This window comes from Mustela nivalis, assembly GCF_964662115.1.
Source record: "Mustela nivalis genome assembly, chromosome: 7".
Classification (NCBI taxonomy): domain Eukaryota; kingdom Metazoa; phylum Chordata; class Mammalia; order Carnivora; family Mustelidae; genus Mustela; species Mustela nivalis.
The window spans coordinates 65,471,229-65,476,295 of NC_139026.1; the positions used below are offsets into that span (position 1 = coordinate 65,471,229).

A 5,067-nucleotide genomic window follows, 5' to 3' on the forward strand; every position below is an offset into this window, starting at 1 on the left:
GACTAGTATTCAGAGACATACTTTAAGGTTATGTACTAGAATAATGTCAACCATATTCTTAGATTGGGCTGTGATTATTTGACATGAAACAAAATGTCATGGGCATAATCTTAATTCCTGTTGACAGCTTGGAAGATACCACTAGGTGGCAGCACAGGAGACACTCAGCCTCTGAAGTGGACTTCAATTGGCATGACTGGAAGGGTAAGCCAAGCCAGAGAAAGGTATAGAATTCTGCTACAAATTTCAAATTGTGTGGCTTTGCTGGCTACACCCTTTATGGGTTAGAGAAGACAAGAACAATAATTTTCTTTTAATTAAGGGAAACATAAACTAATTCCCTTTGTTTTTTCCTTCACATGCATATTTTTACATAGTTGTAGTGAACAATTTAATATTCATCAAATCCATTTTCCACACTGTAGTCAGACCCATATTTCTAAATGTAAATGGAATTATCCTCTATCCATGCTTTAAAATTTTCGATGGGGGCGCCTGAGTGCCTCTGTCAAGTGTCTGCCTTTGGCTCAAGTCATGATCCTGGGGTCCTGGGATGGAGACCTGCATGGAGCTCCCTGCTGCTTCTCCCTCTGCCTCTGCCTGCCGCTCTGCTTACTTCTGCTCTCTATCTCTCTATCAAATAAATAAATAAAATATTAGGGGAAGGCTCCATAGCTCAGGGGTTAGAGCACTGGTCTTGTATAAATAAAATCTTAAAAAAAAAAAAAAGATTTTTCAATCTCCTTGCTTCTTCCAAATGGCCCTGTATAGATCATGTGGCCTTTACCTCCCCAAAGTCACCTTTCCTCCTGCTGTAGCACCCAGCACAGTGACAAGCACTGAATTCATATCTACTATTGTACAAAATTGTTTAAATTGTGGAAAAAAACACATAATATAAAATTTACCATTTTAACCACTTTTTTAAGATTTTATTTATTTATTTGACAGAGAGAGATCACAAGTAGGTAGAGAGGCAGTCAGAGAGAGTGAGAGGGAAGCAGGTTCCCTGTCAAGCAGAGAGCCCCATGCGGGACTTGATCCCAGGATACTGAGATCATGACCTGAGCCAAAGGCAGCAGGTTAAACAACTGAGTCACCCAGGTGCCCCCATTTTAACCATTTTTAAGTGTATAATTGAATAGTGTTGTTATATTCACACTGTTGGGACAGAACTTTGTCATCTTGCCAAACTGAAACTCTACAGCCCTTCAACAACTTCCCCACCCCTAACAACCACCATTTTACTTTCAGTTTCTATGAATTTGACTACCTTAGATACCTCATAGAAGTAGAAGCATACAGCACATGCCTTTTTGTGACTGGCTTATTTCACATAATATAATATCTTCGTGGTTCATCCAGGTTGTAGTATGGGGCAGGATTTTCTTCCTTTTTAAAGCTGAGTAATATTTCATTGCCTATATATATATATATTTCACTGCACATATATATGCAAAGGAATATATATAATCATGTATATGATATCACATTTTGTGACATAGTATGTCATATATGTGTCACATAAAGAAAATGTATACATATACATGTATGTGTGTGTGTGTATATATGTATAATATATCATATTCATCAGTTGGTGAACACTTAGATTGTTCTCATGTCATGGTTATTCTGAATCATACTGCAACAAATATGGAGGGGGATGTAAATATTTCTTCAAGATTCTGCTTTGAAAGTACTTTTGTCCATTTTCTTCTCTTCGGAGAAATGTCTATTAAAGTACTTTGTCCATTTTTTAATCAGGTTGTTTTCCTACTGTTGTTGAGTTTATAGGAACTATTAATATTTTCTGGATATTAATCCTTTATCAAATATATGATTTGAAAATATTTTCTCCCATTCTACAGGTTGCCTTTTCACTCTGTAGATTGTATTCTTTGTGCACAGAAGTGTCAATTTTTTATAAAGGGAAGCTCCATAGTCTACATAATTATCATTCTTCATGGGGCAGTCACATCCTTCCACCCAGCAAGTGGAATCATAATTTATTTAACCATTCTTACAATGGTACATTATTTCCTATTAAATAATGCCATAAAAATAGTATTAGTGATTATTTCCTTAGGATTTATGTTGCCAGAAATAGAATTACTGGATCAATTAATATAAACATTTTATTTTACAAATTGCTTATGGTCTTATTACTGATTGCTAAATTAATTTCTTTCTCTCTTTTCTTTCTTTCCCTTTCTTTCTTTCTTTCTTTTTCTTTCTAAGACCAACAGTAATATTATATTCGTTACTTTGTTGAACAGTTAGTACATGCCAAGCACTCAGCTAGATTATTTGAACTTAATACCAGTCCTCATATCGATGCTACAAGGTAGGAATCATCACCATTTTAGAGTTAATAATACAAATTCAGAATTGTGTTAGTTACCCAAGATTGCATAGCTTTTAAGTGACAGAATTATCATTTAATGTTAATCTGCCTTACATTGATTATCTCTGCTTGCAAATATACCACTTTCACCATTCCTTCACATCCTCTTTAAGACTTATAATGTCTGCTAATTTAATAGATGAAGAATGGGTAATTATTAAGGCACATACCTTTGATTACATGCATGGATGAATATTTTTCCGCATTTAATTTACACTGCCCCTTACTATTTCCCTACCCTAGACTGAATAGATATTTCTTTTTATTTCACAACCACAGCACATAGCCTTTTATAACAAATGTTATTATGCAACTTTTGTCCTGCCTTGAATTGTAGGAGTTTCTGAGCGCCAACCCTAGTCCCCCATTCACTGTTTATATCCTCAGCCCTATTTTTACATCTTGCCAAATTATTTTTTCTATAATAAAGATATTAACCCTTGTCAGTCATACTTGTGCAATATGCAATGCCAATCTATTTTCCTTTCTTGTTAGTGTTTTTTCTATATATAGCATATACTCCTTAATTTTTATATATTTGTTTTTAATATGGTCATTTTTATATTGATCATTTAATTTGTGGTTTCTTCTATTGTTTCTAAGTGTAGAAATTTATTTTATCTTAATAAATAAGTGCTGTATAAATATTTATTTCTATTTTCTTGTTTTGCTTTTTTCTATGATTCAATTTTGATGCTTAAATCTTTAACCCCGCTGAAATTTATTTTGAAGCACAGTGTAGATACAAATTTATTACCTTCTCAAAATTGTAAAGTAGATGGTCCCCATACCATTTATTAAATAATCTTTCCTCACTATTCTTAATGCCTCAATTATATATTAAAGCCATTTATATGAACTAATTTTAATAGCAAGTTTATTGAAACATAATTCACACTAAAGGGCACAACTCAGTGGGCTTTGTACATTCAGAATTGCACAACCATCATCACAACCTAATTTCAGAACATTTTCATCACCCCAAAAGGAAACCACCCACTGTTAACAGTTACTCACCATCCTCCCCTTCCCTACCCTCCGGCAACCACTCATCTACTTTCTGTCTCCATGAATTTGCTTCTTCTGGACATTTCATGTAAATGGAATCATACAAAATGTGGCCTTTTTATGACTGATTTATTTCACTTGCTTCCCGTATTCATCCATGTTGTTGCATATATCAGTACTACATTCCATTTTATGGCCAAATAAGATTCTAATATATGGGCACCTAATCTCAGCTGGTCTGCCTGAGACCCCCTGAGCGCCAACCCTAGTCCCCCTTGCGGTCCCATTTCCGCTCCAACAAGATGAAAGAAACTATCATGAACCAGGAGAAACTCTCCAAAGTGCAAGCATAAGTGCGCATTGGTAGGAAAGGAACTGCTCGCCGAAAGAAGAAGGTGGTTCATAGAACAGCTACAGCAGATGATAAAAAAAACTTCAGTTCTCCTTAAAGAAGTTAGGGGTAAACAATATCTCTGGTATTGAAGAAGTGAATATGTTCACAAACCAAGGAACAGTGATCCACTTTAACAACCCCAAAGTTCAGGCATCGCTGGCAGCGAACATTTTCACCATTACAGGCCATACTGAGACAAAGCAGCTGACAGAAATGCTACCCAGTATCTTAAACCAACTTGGTGCAGACAGTCTGACTAGTTTAAGAAGACTGGCTGAAGCTCTGCCCAAACAATCTTGGATGGAAAAGCACCACTTGCTACCGGAGAGGATGATGATGATGAAGTTCCAGATCTTGTGGAGAATTTTGATGAAGCTTCCAAGAATGAAGCAAACTGAATTGAGTCAACTTCTGAAGAAGATAAAACTTAAAGAAGTTACTGGGGGCTGCTATTTTATGACTGCTTTTTAAAATTTTGTTCATGGATCTGATAAAATCTAGATCTCTAATATTTTTAAGCCCAAGCCCCTTGGACACTGCAGCTCTTTTCAGTTTTTGCTTATACACAATTCATTCTTTGCAGCTTATTAAGCTGAAGAAGCCTGGGAATAAAGTTTGAAATAAGATTAATAAAGTTCTTTGCCTAGGGGGAAATAAAAAAGATTCTAATATATGTAGGGGCATCTTGCCTGGGTGGCTCAATTTGTTAAGCATCTGCCTTCAATTCAGGTCATGTTCTCAGGGTCCCAGGATTGAGCTCAAGCCCCACATGGAGCCTCACATCAGGTTCTCTGTTCAGCAGGGAGTCTCCTTCTCCCTCTCCTTCTGCCTGCTGCTCTGCCTACTTGTACTGTCAGAGAAATACAATCCTTTAAAAAATACTTTTAAAAAAAGATTATATTATAAAAAATAAACATTTTTTAAAAAATAAAATAAAATAAGATTCTACTATATGTATATACATTTTGCTTACCCATTTATTAGTGGATGGTCATTTGACTTACTTCTACTTTTTTGGCTATCATAAATAATATAAATATAAACATTTGTGTACAGGTTTCCATGTGTGTGTATATATAGATATGTAGATATATAGATATTTTTTCTCTTGGGTATATACCAAGGAATAGAACATCTGGATCATATGGCTTAACTTTAAGGAACTGCTGTACTGTGTACAAAGCAACTGTATCATTTTACAATCTCGTTAGCAATGTATAAGAGTTCCAATTACTCCACATCCTCATCAACACTTCTTATT

At 35.2% G+C, this 5,067-nt stretch overlaps 1 pseudogene across 1 annotated transcript; it reads left to right on the forward strand.

Moving 5' to 3' along the window:
* Positions 1–3,714: 3,714 nt before the first annotated feature.
* On the forward strand, positions 3,715–4,448 carry LOC309868684 (transcription factor BTF3 pseudogene; annotated as a pseudogene). Its single transcript has one exon. The product of its transcript is annotated as a transcription factor BTF3 pseudogene (transcript).
* The last annotated feature ends 619 nt before the right edge of the window (positions 4,449–5,067 follow it).